The 15,574-nt window shown below is 57.4% G+C and overlaps 1 protein-coding gene across 5 annotated transcripts in view; it reads right to left on the bottom strand.

Annotated features, from left to right (window-relative positions):
• MEF2D (myocyte enhancer factor 2D) overlaps nucleotides 1–14,917 on the bottom strand; it is a 92,444-nt gene extending 77,527 nt beyond the window's left edge. For 4 of the 5 annotated variants that reach the window (XM_066568153.1, XM_066568151.1, XM_066568150.1 and 1 more), the window contains exon 1: nucleotides 14,329–14,442. The gene's annotated coding sequence lies outside the window, so the exon portion shown is untranslated. Of the gene's footprint in view, nucleotides 1–14,328; nucleotides 14,443–14,825 lie in introns of those variants that run through there. The other variant, XM_066568148.1, reaches the window with a different exon arrangement.
• Nucleotides 14,918–15,574: the final 657 nt, after the last annotated feature.

Consider the following 15,574-nt stretch of genomic DNA (forward strand, 5'->3'; position numbering starts at 1 on the left):
TGAGGAAGGAAAAAGAAAAGGCAGGAACCTTCTCGCTCGCCGCAATGGTTTTCATTTTCCACCAAATTAACTCGAGCCTCGACTCTGGCTGCCGGCAGATCCCCTCCTGCCTGCTCACTGCCTGTGTGCTTGTGGGAATGTGTGGGTGTGTGGGTTTTGTTTTGCTTTCTGCACCGCTCTGCAGACCATCTCCTGCTCCGGGCCAGCGCAGCCTGCACGGCTCAGCCCAGCTCCAGCAGCCAGCAGGGAGGGTGGACATCCCACCCCTCCAGCTACACCCTCCTGCTCCAAGGACTTCCAGAAACGTGGCCTGCAGGTATCCCAGCCCTCAGGGTGCTGCAGAGCTGTTGGCATTGCCAGTCACTCTGAGAAGGTCGCTGTGTGGAGGGAAGGGTGCAAAGTGCTGGCATGGCTGTGGCCCCTGGGACAGGGGACAGCAGCACCAAGCAGGGCACAGCCTGCCAGCAGGAGAGCAGCTCTCACTAAAGGAAGGAACCTGCCTGCCCATGCTGGCTCCAACTGATGCCCTTTTCTAACACTCTCGTGGCAGAGGGAAGGGGGATCAGTGCAAACCCCTGGGATTGTGTCCTGCCAGCTTCCAGGGTAACAACCCCAGCTAAAACCCTGCCCTTGGTGCCCAGCCCCGGGACTGCAGGTGCTCCCAGAAATGCTCTAAAGACTGACCAAGCCTTGGTACAAACCAAAACCAGCACTTTCTACGTGACACCCCCCCCCCGTCCCCAGCTCCAACACATCAAGGAATGGATGGGAAGGCAAACAGAAAGAGAAACAACATCCCCACAGCTCACACCAAAAACCAGCACCCAGCACCCACCCCAGCAGCAGCACAGAGCACAGACACCCATCCCCACAGAGCTGAGCCCACCTGGCTGGTGCTGCTGGCACATCCTGGAGGAGGTTGGGCCAAGGCAGCCCCTTCCCTTCCCTTCCCCTTCCCTTCTTCCCTTCCCTTCCCACCCAGCTCGGCGGGCGCCGCCACGCACGGCTCAGCCCTAACGGGATAACAAGCTCACAATGAGATCCTAATGAAGGATTAGCGAAATACAGTTTAAAGAGATTAAGGCTGGGTGCAGCACTGAAACTTTTTTTTTTTTTTTTTTTCCTCCTGAGAGCCCAGCAGAGGTGAGACACAGATTTAGAGCCAACACGGATGGAGCTGGCATTCGCCGCCGGCTCCGGCGGCTCGGGATGGTTTTCGCATCGCATTCGTGCAAAGAGGGGCCAGGGCTGTAAAAAGGATGGAGGAACACACAAAAAATGGCTCGTGGCGCCTGCAAGCCCTGCCCAAGGCGCTTCACAGCCAGCCAGAGGCTTCCTTCATCTCTCCCCTCCCACATCAGTCCCTTCCCATCTGCATCCCAGCTGCGCCCGATGCTCTCAGTCCCGTTCCTAATGACTGTTGATGTTATCCGCCCAAGCCGGAGCCTTCCAAGGAGCCCCAGGGAAGCAGGTACTCAGCTCTCATTCAGGGAAAGTTATTAATAGTAATTTCTTGGCTCTACACAAACAGAGCAAGAAGTCAGCCCTGGCCTGGGAGAGCTTGGCGTGACTGCCAGCCCCACGTGCTCCGAAAGGTCAGGAGTCTGGTTCGCCCCCAAATCAAACGAGGATGTTTAAAATAGAAGGCAACACATCTGGGGTTGCTTTTTGGCTTGTTTTGACCACTCATATTTTTTTCTTCAACCACCAACACCACATATTTTCTCCTCCTGAGAAAGGGCAACGTGACTGTCGCCCCATCACGGGCACCCAGGAGTGGGAATTTGCTAAACCGGCCCCAAGAGTGCAAATGCCCAGGGGGAAATGGGGGAGCAAGGCTGGTGCTGGGGGGATCTGCTCAAACCCACCCCTCATTTCAGCCAAGTCCTCAAAAGCCACACGACAAGAGGGAGGTGGGGAGCTGAGAAACATCCCTGTTGAGAGACTACAAAACAAATCAAATGAAGATGTTTGGAGCAGATCCAGATGTTTATTAGTGACGCACATGGAGGTATAAATAATTATCCGGTAGGAATTTTGTTCACAGGCAGCTCTCCCTTATCTAATCAGATCTCAGTGCGACATGGCCCCGGCCTCCCCCTGCTTGAAAAGTCTTGAGAAAACCAGATGCAAAAGAAAAAAACCTCACTAGGGGCACCAATTTAATCCCATTAATCACTGGATACTGGGAGCAGAGCTGCCAGCACTCAGATCTCATCCAGGCACAGCTTAAGGGAGGATTTTTTCCTCCAGCAGGAGCACTGGCAGAGGGTCAGATCCTGCACGAGGGTGCAGAGAAGGGCCAGGAGCTGAACCCTCACACCCTGCCCCATGTCCAGCACCAGGCAGGGGTAAAGTGGCATCTGTGGGCACAGGAGCCACCGTGGCATTGGCTGGGCCCCTCCACACCAGTGCACAAGGAGCTGCACAAGCTCTCTCCTGTAAGAAACCAACTGCTTAAAATATAACTGGCCAACAAACCCCTCCCTTGTCCGGCTGCGTGGTACCGAGCGGCCTCTCCACGCCCGGACACTGCAATTACCTAAAAATAAATGGACCACAAACCTCAAGAGGCCAAATGGCTGAGGGGGATGAGGACAGCAGGGAACGTGCCCCAAGCAGCACCGAGCTGGCTGGAGGGACCAGCAACCATGAGCGGCTCTCAGGCACCACCACGAAGCCCAAGCCAAAGGGTTCACATGCAACCAAAAAGCAGGTAGGGAAAAAGGCTTTCCTTGCTCAAAAAGCACCACCTGAGCTGATTTTTCCTGGCCCTTAGCATCACCTAGCCCATGGGAGGTGCTGGCACCACCACCCCCCACATCAGCAGCCCCTCACCCTGCCACCCCCCCCAGCACTGGAAATGCCAGCATTTCCCATGGTTTTCCAAAAATTTAACCAGCCCAACCCACCAGAGGAGAGGCTGCAGAGGGTTTTGCAGTGGCCAGAGAGGAGCAGTGTTGGAAACTTACTGTAGGAAATTGGCCGCTCGGCTCCAGCTCCTTGTCCCTACTGGTGGGAAAGTCTATAAATCTCTAATAAAGAAAAAAAAAAAAAATCCCCTCCCATTTTATTCCTTCTTCTCTCCCCCCTTCCAAAGGATTGCGAAACTGAGAGGGCAGCCAGGGCTTGGATTCGCAGCATTTCTGAGTTCCTACAGAGTCTGGGCTCCCTGCCACCAGCAACAGCGGCTCTGGGGGTGTGGAAAAAGGGAGGAAAAAAAAAATAAAAAGAAAAAGAGGAGTAAAAAAAAAATATATAAAAAAAAAGTCCTGTTTATTTTGGGGGATGAGAGAGAAAGCTTGCACTGCACAAAGCGGGGTGGAGGGGGAGCGAGGCTCTGGCACTCCTGCAGGCACCACACATTTGGGAATCAAAAGGGTTTGGTTAAAACACCTCAATATTGGGTGGGAATCCTGAGCTTGCAGAGGATGCTCTTTCCCAGAGTGTACATGAGCAAGAAGAAGTCTCATACAGAAGAAGGCAGCACCCTCCAGAGCAGCTGGACCCCCTCGAGGGCACCCATGGGTGCCCTGCCCTGCCCTGACGCGGCCCCGGGCGCTGTAAGGGGAATTACTGAAGACAGGCTGGAAGAAAAGCCTGCTCCAGCCATGACCCAGATTCCCCTCCAGCCTGATCCCTCACTGAAGTCATAATCCTTGGAGGGCTTCTGGTCTTTTTTTTTTTTTTTAAATACATCCCTGAGCGTTGCCATGGTGACGAGGGGGATGCTATAATTTCAGCATTATAGACTTCAGCGCGAGAACAGGAGGGAGAAGGTGGTGGAAATATGGATGAGCAGCACTGGTAATGCGTTTTTAGGGGGAAAAAAAAAAAATTAAAAAAAAAAAAAGAAAAGAACCAAGGCAGCACCTTTGCTTGGGCAGCAGAGGCTGGAGGAGCAGGCTGAAAGGATGCAGGGGATCATGGAATCATGGAATGGTTTGGGTGGGAAAGGACCCTAAAGATGTTCTCATTCCAACCCCTGCCATGGGCAGGGACACCTTCCACTAGACCAGGTTGCTCCAAACCCTGTCCAACCTGGCCTTTGGAACTTCCAGGGATGGGGCAACCTCTGCCAGGGCCTTACCACCCTCAGAAGGAGGAAGTTCTTCCCCATATCCCACCCAACCCTGCCTTCTGTCAGTGTGAAGCCGTCCCCCCCTTGTCCTGTCACTCCAGGCCCTTGTCCAAAGTCATCTCCAGCTCTCTTGGAGCCCTTTAGGCACTGGAAAGGGCTCTAAGGTTTACTTGGAGCCTTCTCTTCCCTGGAATGGGGACCTGCTCCTGTGCCTCAGCCCCACGTTGGGGCATCGCTGGCACAGCAGCTTCCCTGGGCATGGGCACTCCAGACCCCACAGGCCTTTGGGGGATGCAGCAGCCACCCTGCCAGGATGCAGCAACAAGTCCTAAATCCCCCCCAAAAAAACTTGTGGAACCCAAGGTGCCCCTGAGCAGGACCACCCTGTTTTGGGGTGGCCTTAGCCCAGCCCTCCACAGCTCAGCACGCAGCCAATGCCAAAACTTTGCAAAGAAGCAGCTCGAAAAGAGCTGCCCTCCCCTTTTTACCTCTGTTTCCTATCGCCTTTCCTTTCCACCTGCAGGTCCCCAAGGTATCCCATTGTGAGCAGCATGTGGGAGACCCTGTGCTCCTATCCAGCTCTCCGGTGGAACAAAACCCAACACTGCCTGTGTTTTTGCAAGGACACGAGATACCTCTGGGTGTTCTGAAGTTCAGAACTTCACCTTGCTTCAGCCCTAGAGAGCCCCTGGGCTGATGTCTGTGAGTTTTCAGGCTGCTAGGTGATCTGTGAGCCCACAGAAGGGATGAATCAGGAACTCACCACTGCCCATGAGATACCTTTGGGTGTTCTGAAGGTCACACCACCTTGGTTCAGCCCTAGAGATCCCATGGGCTGATCTTTGTGAGTTTTCAGGCTGGCAGGTGACCTGTAACCCCACAGAAGGGATGAATCAGGAACTCACCACTGCCCATGAGATACCTTTGGGTGTTCTGAAGTTCAGAACTTCACTTTGGTTCAGCCCTAGAGAGCCCCTGGGCTGATGTCTGTAAGTTTTCAGGCTGGCAGGTGATCTGTGACCCCACAGGAGGGATGAATCAGGAACCCGATGGCTTCAGCCCCACGCAGACCCCAGGGAGCTCAAGCTCTCCTGTGGCACAGAAATAGCAAAACTGTATGAACAGAAGCCCAACCAGTTTTAGCCACGTTTCCACCCCGCTCACAAGCCCCGCTGCCGGGCACTGAACCGGCACCTGCTGTGACGAAAAATTTCCGAAAGACGCACAAATAAAAATAAAACCATACACAAACAGCTCTGCCCAAACCCAGCCCAACGGCCCATGACCCCATCACAAGAGAGACGGGCTGCCAGGGACTCACGGGGTCCCAAAGGAAGCCACACTGCCCCTGGGGATGCCAGGTCCACACCACGCACAAGCAGGGAGGTGACAAAAGGCTCTGGTCTGGTGCATGGCACTTGGCACTGCATCCTCTGGCCATGCAGCCTGCACCCCTCAGCCTCTCTGAGGGGTGGCAGAGAGGTCCTGACCACAAAACCCAGGTGGTCAGGGTCAGGGACACTGAGTTATCAGTCCTGCACTGGAGCCCCGGTGCCTGGGCACAGCTCAGAGGGGATCCTCAAAGGGCAGCTGGGACAAAAGGGTCTCCTGAGCTCTAAAAGCCTAAATAAAACCACAGCACATCACTGCAAAAGTGGGAACTCCAGTGCAGGGTGGCAGCAGGTGCCAAGGACCCCCACCAGGACTCAAAGTGCTTGTTCCTCGCTGCAAAAAATCTCGTATAACCTCGGTGGGAAAAATACCGTGACTGTTTTGTTTCCGTGCCTGAAGGGGAGCCAAACACCCAAACTATCACCTTCAGCATCTGACCTGTCAGGCCTTGGGCCATCAGGGCGCTTTCAGCAGTGCCCCGAGCTCCAAATTTAGCCTCAAAGGTATTTATCTCTGAGAAGCTAAAACCAAAGCTCCATTTGCATAACAAAAAGACCCCGATGCTCGGTGCAAGTGCTGCTGGCAGGGCAGAGGACATGCAAAGCAGCCTCTTTCTCCAAGCAAAGGCGCTGAAGGTCACCCAGGCAGATGCTGAGCTTACCGTGGCTGGTCCTCTCCCACTGGAAAGGACAAGGCAAGAACATCTTCCCATAAGGAAAGCATCTTCCCAATCTTCCCACTTGCACCTCGTCCACTTGGAGCAGCTCTCTCCAGCACAAAGGCAGGGGTGAAATCCTGCTCAATAAAGCACACACTCACATCTGGCCCTAAAGCTGAAAGACCTGAGGGCGACTACCAGGAGTTTTCCAAACTCTCTCAATCTGTGTTGAGAGCTGGGCTCATCATTTTCCTCTCCTGGGTGCCCATGGCTGACACAAGGACAGGCAGCTTTGTCCCCTCCAGAGCAGTGCCCATGGGGCAGCAGGAGGCACCCAGACCTTGGCCTTTCTCCAGCAGCTCCCACGACCCCCGGGGCCCCCAGAAGCCCCCAGGAACTCACCCCAGCGGACCCCCACCCCTCCCATGGGAGCAGCTCCGTGCTCAGCTGTCAGACACCAGGTCAGCACCTGCTGCCACACCGTGCCCACGTGCCCGCGGCTCAACCCAGCACGTGTCCCTTTGTTTTGGGACAAAGTCCCTCCAGGAACTGGCACCACCCGACCATCTCCTCCTTATCTCACGCCGACTGAACCCCCTCCCGCCCTGCCATCCTCACAGCTCGCTCAAAGCTCATCTGTGCCAAACCCCAGGGCGCCACACCGAACCCAACAAAGCATCGCTGCGCCCCAGGCCGCCCCAAGAGCCAGATGTTCACCTCTCCCCCCGCAAGGAAATGCCAGCTCTGGGGGGGAGAGGATTGATGGAGGAGCAAGAAGCAGCCACCAGCTGCCGCGGGAAGAGGCCTTGGCTGCCTTCACCACCAGCATCTTGCTCCAACCATTTGTTCTGCTTCTATTTTCGAAAGCGCCGGGGCTCAGCGCTCGGCAGATCCCAGCCTCCCTCCCAGCCTCCCCACCGCCGAGCGAGGCGACAGATTTCTGCTAAGAGGCAGCGCAGGCTCCACTCCCCATCTTGGCAGCCTCCATGCAGGACTGGGGGATATTTTTGAGCGAGCGAGCCGAGAGGTGCGAGTTTTCCCGGCGGCTCGTTGCCGGCGCGTGGGAAGGAACGGCCGCGGAGTCAGGGAAGGTTGAGGATGGATCCGTGATTGATCCCTGGGCTTCAAAGCACTGGAGATGGGGCGTCAAATCCTCCTCAGTCGTGCAAAGCCACACGGCCAGTGGTACACGGAGCTCTCTGGGAAAGCAGCAGCCAAGGGGTGAGGCTGGAGGTAACGCCTGGCTCTGGCTGCATCCCAACCCGCTGAGCCCTCCCCAGTGCCCCCATAGAGGAGGGAGAGCTGGCATGGACACGCTGTCCATGTGATCCCAAGTGCTGCTCCTCACTGGAATGCTCGATGGAAAACTGCCCCACATCCAGGTAAGCCCTGCCTCCACCCAACCCTTCCACATGCTGTTCCAGTTATTGAAATAAACTTGCTGCTACCACAGGGCAGAGATATGTCTCCAGGGAACGTGTGGTTTACCCCCTGGGATAAACCCAAGGGTTGGAATGAGATGATTTTTAATGTCCCTTCCCACCTAAACCATTCCATGAGTCTGTGATAACTGTGCCTAGAGGCACCTCCTCGCCTCCATGACCTCCCCAGTGGTGCCAGCACCAGAGACACTTGGTGACACACAAACACTTTCCTTTCCTCCTGGTTCTTCCAGCAAGTTCTGAACCAGTCCAAGCACCCCGTGTCCGACAGAGCCAGAGCTCCCTGCAGGAATTCCCAGCAGCAGGAGGGTGCTTTTGGCAGAGCCAGGCTGCAGCAACACCAGGATTTTCACAAACTGTGGGGTTTTCAGCCACCCCAAACCTGCCACCCATCATCGAGCCGAGGTGCCCACCCAGAGGGTGGTGTTACAGGGCACTGCACCCCAGGGATGGACACCATTCCCAGCCACTGGAATTCGGACAGAGTGGCTGCTCCTCCCAGGGCTGGCAGCTCACTCAGATGCCAGCAAGAAGCCTGGGTGGGTACCAGCTCCACGGAGACATTTATCACGATATTTAGACTTAGCACAACAGCTCAGCCCTCACCTATAGTTACACAAACACACAGCCACTCTCTGCCTCTGTATCTTGGGTGAAAAACACACATTTCTGGCTGCCCCAGAAGGTTCTTCCCCACGGATTCCACCATGGACCAAGAGCACCCGTGCCTGGAGCCTGATCCCTGCCATTCCCTGCCCCAGCCCCTCGTCACAGTAATTTATCTCCTGCTCCCAGCACTGAGCAAGCAGCTGCAGGGCAGGACAGTCTCGGTGACTGCCCGTGCAAAATAAAAAAAGCCCGGTCAGTCAAAATAATTTGTCCACATTCTTTATTGTAATTTTTTTCTTGCCTGCCAGTGGAAACTCCTGCTCCGGCACCATGTCTCAAGGTTACTGCTAGGGGTGGGGGAGGATTTCAGGTTTTACAACTGAAAAATTCCAGACAGAAACCCAGAAATGTTGCCAGTCTTTCAGTGAACAGAAGTTCTTTATCCAATTAATTTATTTAACTTTTTTTTTTTTTTTTACACTTGATGCTGCAGGTTTAAGCAAATTCCTGCCCCTCAGATTTTGTCTGCTTTGATAGAAAATTCTCACTGATGCCATGAACATTTCCAATTCTCAATTTCCTTTTTAAGGAAAACCCAAACCAGATGAATCTGACCCCACATATTTTCCCCACCTGCACGACATGGGATGTGTTCCTGGGTATGGCGCCTAGCAATTTTTCCCTGAAGTCTTCCAAAAATCAGAAAGGAAAAAATTTAAGAGTAAAAAAAAAAAATTTCATCTTCAAAATAAGAAGAGAAAAAAGATGCTTTCGAAAAGGATGGAGGAAAGTCACTTTGTTCCAAAAGGCACTTCCATTTAAAAAAGAAGATGAAAACTTCCAAGCAGGGCTATTTATAACCACTGCTTATATCCATCAATAAAAACCTTGCACCTGAAGCTCCACCACATCCCCTGGAGCAGGTAGCCCCAGGCCCACAGCCCCAGCACCCCTGGGGCCATGAGCTGCAGGATCCATCACACAGTAGATGCTGATAATCCCCCTATGGCAGAAGGAGGAGAGAGGAGAAGGAGAAATCCCACTAGAAATCCTAAGATGATCCCTTGGCAGCCCTGGGGTGGGCTCGGGTCAAGGACCCGGCCCTATAGGCAGGTATGGCTTCCCAAATCTCATTACTACTTTTTGGGGATGGGAATAAAAAAGGTAAAAAAAAAAAATAATTTGGGAGCCATGGATTTGTCCTGCCTCCTTCCAAAAAAAAAAAAAAAAAAAAAAAAAAAGGCTGATGCAACAGCAGTGCTGCAGTGGGAGGTCACCCTTCCCCACAGCCCCAAGCACCCAGCCAGGGGGGCTGCAGGGCTGGAAGCGGTTTGGGGTTTGTGCCGGACGTTTGCAGCAAGCTGTTTGAAGCTCTGGAAAGAGAAACCATTCCTCCTCCTCCTCCTCCTCCTCCTCTTCCTCCCTGCCCAGAAATAGGTCATTTAATTACCCCCTTTCCAAGCCCAAGCAGCACTGACTCAGGACAGGAGGTGGGAGCGCTTCCACCCTGTGCCAGCAGCAGCCCCAAAGCCACCGTGCTGGGCTTTGACCTTGAGCCATTGTGCCAGCAGCACTGGGCTGACAGGGCACAGCCAGCACAGATGGCAGGGGCTCAGCTCCCCACCTCTGCATTCCAGCTCCTGCTGGTCACTCACAGCCAGGAGGGTCAGGCTGGGGTGCTGCTCCAAGCACAGCCCCAGCAGGGCCATTGCTGCCTCCAGGAAAACGAAGGGCTGATGGCGATCTGGGAAATCCTACGTGTCCTGCTCAGCCCCTGGCTGCTTTGGGATGGCTGGGAAGGTCTGGTGCCTTCCTCACACTGATCTGGGACAAGGACAGCAAAGGCACAAGGGCGAGAGGCCACCGTGGTCTCAAGAGAGAGGCCGGATCTGACCGAGCAGCACCGGTGGCATGGCCACCACGGTGGCTCCTGGGTGGTGGCTGGAGCCTGGCACATCCCAGCACAGGCACCATCCTGCCCTTCCAGCTCGTCCTCACCGTGCACCAGGACACTGTGGCAGCACAAGGGCTGCACCAGCAGGGCCATTGCTCAGCCTGCTCTGCTGGGACTGGAGGGGCACGGAGCCATTTAAAGTCCCACTGGGCAACCTGGCATTATCCAGCACTGGGAACAGGCCCCAGCAGCTGCTCCAGCATTCCAGCAGTCAGCCACAGCCAGGACATGTCACCATGAGCAGAGCTCACTGGGTGACACAGATCCCCACCACTATTGCATGCACCTCATGTCATTGCCCCCTTCTCTATAGGGGAAGGTGCTCACCAGAGTTAGAAGCAGCCTGGGAATCATGGAGCAGCTGCTGTGTCCAGCCTTGTTGTGACCCACTAAAACCAGGCCAACTTGCCCCAAAATACTGTTCCCATGCAGCTCAGAGACCCAAGTCCCCCATCTTCTGCACCCTCATTTAAGAGAAAGCAAACCTAGACCTCACCCCCCCAAAATAAATCACTCCAAACTGGAGTATTTAGCAAACCTTTGCTCTCCACATGGGCACTTTTTTAGGATTTTTTTAAAGGATGTGGGCTCTTGTCTGTTTTGCAATCAGTGGGGAGCTACAGCAGGGAGACACTAAGAGTGGAGGGGAAAGGAAAAATTAAAGAAGAACCACAAGCAAAGCAAAGTGGAGTGCAAGATGCAAACTGACAGATCCGGGGAGGCAGAGCTGCTGGCAGGCAGACGGCGAGATCCATCTTGAAAGCAAAAGCAAACTGCTGCTCACACAGGCAGAGGGAAAAACCTAAAGGTCTTCAGCACTGCCTGAGCTCTGATCAAACAAAGTGATTAACAAATCTCAGCTTTTTATTGAAAGCTTTTCTAATTAGAGGGAAAAAAAAAGGAAAGGAAAAAAAACAAAACTAAAGCCCTGAGAGTGGTGAAGTCCCAGACAGTGCTGGGGGAGGTGAGGGGGTGATGCACCCCACAGTCCTGCTGGCACAAGGAGAGGGCAAGCACAGCCAAGGGCACCCAGTGCCACACGTTGCCTTCCTCCTCCTCCTCCCCTTCCTCCTCCTCACTCACTCTCTGCTCACCACGGCGGGCTCAGCAGCAGAGCTGAACCTTCCCGGGAGCAGGACTGTCATCTACAATAGAGTCACCTCTGAACCCGGCACGGCTCAGCCGCCAGGAACTGCCAAAATAGCGATAAAAATAAGAAAGAGCCCCTGGCCTGAGGAGTTCACCCTCGGAACAGATGGGACGGCGGCAGGGTGAGGCAGGGGGATATTTTTAGCTCTGCTTGCAGATGGGGAAGTCCGGGACAGCATCGACACGGCAGCCCCACCGCCGCCTGTGCAGCTCACCGTGCCTTGGGTCACCTCCATGTGCACTCCCGGGTATTAACAGGATTTAACGGGATGCTGCCTGCTCACTTCCTGAGCCTCAGGCACCACCTTCCAGGCCAGCTCACACCATCACAGCTCCACATGGCATCTCACCACCACTGCTGGGGCACCCAGTGGGGCAGTGGTGGTCCAGGGGAGCGGAGTGAATGTCAGCAGCCCACACCCCGCTGCCTCTTTCGCCTTCACTCCCAAAAAGGCCACATCCCTGCAATCCATCACAGAGGAGATGCCACGCAGCACCCCATGGCGGGTTCCTCCCAGCACGCTCCAGGCGATGCCAACCTGACCCTGGCAAGCACTCTGGCTTGGGGAGAAAAAGAGGGAAAAGCAATTTCTACCCCTCACCACAGAGGCTTTTTTAGCTTCAAATGACTTGCCCAGGGTGTTAGACGCAGAGCTCTCCACACCTAGCTGAAGCCCTCCTGCTCCTTCAGGATGTGCCAGGCAGCATCTCCCCCTACCCTCACACCCATCCTTCCCTCGTGAGCCAGGGCCTGCACCAGCAGTGACACCTCCCTGCCAGGCAGCTCCCGGCACACGGCAGCTGGGTCGCACTCCTGTACTTTTCGTCCGACACTTTGGGCTTTGTTCTCCCTCTCACAAAGCCGCCGTGAGGCTGCCCTGGCAGCACGAAGGGACCTTGAAGTGGATGCAGTTTATGACCATATTTAGGCTCCTTTATGTTGCCAGAGTCACAGTAAAGGGCTGCAGGCATTAAATGAGACTCAGACCCCACTTGTTTCACTTGGCAGCCTGGGAAAAATCCACCCCGGGTGACTCCAGCACCGTCCATGCCTCCGCCCTGCCCGCTCGGGGACAGCACAAAATAGCAACAGCCCTTTCCAGCTCAGCACTTCCCAAGAGGAGCCAGCAGCCCCATACCAGTGAGGAGGGGGGGGGATTAAACACATTAACCACCTCCCCCGTTCCGAGAACACCACCAAAACACGGGGAAGCAAAGGGACGTGCCCAAGGTCACCTATTGCCAAAGCCAGCACTTCCCAAGGTGCCAAGAGCCCCCCAGCAGGACTGAGCACACTCAGGGACGCAACCACTCAGCACGAGGAGCCCCCCCGAGCCGGTTTGTGCTTGGGGAGAGCCTGGGCAGGAGTGGAAACCCCCGAGCCACCTGACACGGGAGCTGATGTCCCTTCAACATGAGCTCGTTAAATCCCTGCTGTGGCAGAGGCACCAGTGAAACCCGAGCAGTGGCCCCCGCTGCTGCTGCTGCTGCTGCTGCTGCTGCGGGGACACCGGCCACCTGCTCGAAGCCAGCACAAGTGCAGATGCCTCAGCTCGACAACTGCAGGGGCTGAAGGGCAAGGTGGGAGTGGAAAGGAGGATCCATGAGGCCCATCCACAGGTCTGTGACCTTCAGGAGCCCGTTCCAGTGATCCTGAGGGCAAGGCGAGCAGCTTGCTTTGGAGCTCCAAAGAAACAGGGGCAGCTCAGTGCTCCCACGCCAGGGCCACCTGCACTGAATCAGCTCAGGGAAGGAAAGAACATAATGAGAATAATCCTTACCTACAACCCAAAACCTGCACCCCTGGCCTGATGAGCGTCCCTGTCACACCGAGGCCGGCACAGCCCCTTCTCCATCAGCAGCAGGACTTCAGGTTGGCTGTCCTGGGACAGTGGTTGGAGAACATCCACCTTGGCAAAGCAACACCAGCCCAAAAACCCATACAGAGCCACGCACTGTGGGAGAAGGGGCTTTGGAGGGACAGGATCAGGCCTTCCCGGGGTGGGGGCAGGCAGAGGCGCCGAGCTGAAGTGCCAGAGGAATTTGCAGCAGCACAGGTGTCCCTGTCCCTGCCCAGACCCCTGCCCACAGCAAAGAGGGAGTCACTAGCCAAAACCGCGTGGCAGCTCCGACACTTGTGGAGGATTAGGAGGAGGGGACAGCCCAGCTGGTGGCCGTGCAGAGCTGGGGGTACCATGGGGTACCGCGGTGCAGGGGTAAGAGCTGCGTGTGTGGCACAACTGACTGTACTGCTCTTGTGCGTGAGGAGAGAAAAGGCAAATAAATAAGAGACTAAAAACCAACGACAAAGCCGAAGGGGTTTGGGAGCTGCAGGGAAGGGATAAGCTGCGGTCCAACGGGCGTCACAGATGCCGAAGAGCCGCAGATGCCGGGCGCTCTGTCAGCGCATCCCCGCTCAGCATCGCCGGTCCCTCCGGCCAAGGAAGCGCTCGGCACCGCGGGGAGGCCGCGGCAGCAGTGACGCGGTTCGGCCCCACACGACACCGTGCTCCGGCCGCTGTGGGATGGAGCCGAGGCGCTGAGCCCCCCCCCGGACAAACAATCCCAGCTGTCGGCTCCGGAGCCGGCGCACGGCCAAGGCATGGACGCTCCAGGATTCGATTTACCCAAAATCTGCTCTTGCCAATCAAACCGCAGCCCCCAGCGGCACCCGGAGCCGAGCCGGCGGGTCCCCCATGTCATCACCCCGTGTCCTGCCAGGGAGGGCACCCCGCAACGCCCGAAATCCGCCGGGCCCTGCTTCTCCCTGCGTCCCGCCAGGCCGCAGCGGGTCCCGCTCGGGGTGGGCGCAGTGTCGCGGTGGGTTCGTGCTCTGTCACCACGGGGGTCCCACGGGGACATTGCCCAGCGCCCCGCAGCGGGGTGGGCACCCCCAGTGCTGCCCCCACCGCACCGGCAGCACCCAGCGGGACCATCCCCGTGTGCCGCACCCGGCACCCGCATCCCCCCGCGTCCCGCATCCCCTCGGTGTCCCGCACCCCCTCCGCGTCCCGCGTCCCTCCGCGTCCCGCGCCGCCCTCACCTGTCCCCGCAGCGCCCAGGCCGAGCCGCCACCTCTTCCCCTTCCTCCCGCTCCCTCCTTCACCTCTGCACCATTTTGGTGACGGTTTGTTTTGAAGCCGAGGGGGGAGGAGGAGGGAGGAGGGGGGCGCGGGGGAAGGATGTGCCGCTGCCGCCGCCGCCGCCGCCGCCGCCGCCGCCGCTGCTCCCGCCCCCGCCCATCCCCGCGCCTCGGGGCGGCTCCGTGCGGCTCCGGGGGTCGGCGGGGGGGGGGTCCCTCCGCTCCGCTCCCCCCACCCCAAACAGCGCCGGGCGGAGCGGGGCTCCGCGCCCCCCCAAGGCCGCCCGGGGAAGGAAGGGGGGGGGGGGGTGCCGTTCTCGGAAGTAAGCGCCAGAAATCGCGAAACGTGAAAAGAAATCCAAAATAATTAAAAATAACAATTAGAAGGAGGAGGGGGGGGGGGGGGGCGGAAAAAAAAAAGCCGACGGCGAAGAAGCGCGAGAGCGGGAGGGACCCACCTGAGCGGGGCGCGGACCGGCCGCTGCCGGGGCTGCGGCGGAGCCGGCGGGGAGCGACCATGGCCGGGCCCGGCCCAGCGTCAGGGGCGGCGGCGGCGGCGCGGGCGGCCAATGGCCGCGGCGGGGGGGAGCGAGCGGGGCCGGGGGGGACGGGGTGGGACCGGGGCCAAGGGGGGCTGAGCCGGGCACGGGGAACCGAGGCCTAGCGGGGCCGGGCCGGGGCCGAGCCAGGCCCGAATGGTTCGCTGAGCCGGGCACGGGGAATGGCAGCCGGCGGCGGGGTGTGCTGGGCCCGGAGCTCCCCTCGGCCGCCCTCAGGGGCTGGCCCGGTCCCACTCGTGTTCCCCGGGCTGGGCAGGAGTGTCCGGCCGAGCCCCGAGGCCACAGCGGCTGCCCGGGGTGATGGGGGCATGGTGGGCTCTGCCCGGCTCCCATGGGGGGTCGGGCTCAGAACAGCAGGTCAGTGAGGTCCAGGTGTCCCTAAAGCTACACCGGTGCCATCAGCTGCCCCTGAAGGTGCCAGCTGTGCTGCCAGCATGCTGGATACAGCACTCAGATGCAGTGGAACGTCCCAGTTGTGTGTCCAGCACTGAGCCCTCATGGGTACGATGCTGTCCGGTGTGCCCGGACACGGCCCAGGGCTGCTCCTGCCTCTGGTATCCTCGCTGCACTGGGCTTCTCCCAGCCTTCACCCCTTCTCCCAGCCTTCACCCCTTCTCCCAGCCCTCCTCACCGGGCCCTTCCTGCAG

Source organism: Molothrus aeneus, chromosome 31, assembly GCF_037042795.1.
Source record: "Molothrus aeneus isolate 106 chromosome 31, BPBGC_Maene_1.0, whole genome shotgun sequence".
In the NCBI taxonomy this organism is placed as follows: domain Eukaryota; kingdom Metazoa; phylum Chordata; class Aves; order Passeriformes; family Icteridae; genus Molothrus; species Molothrus aeneus.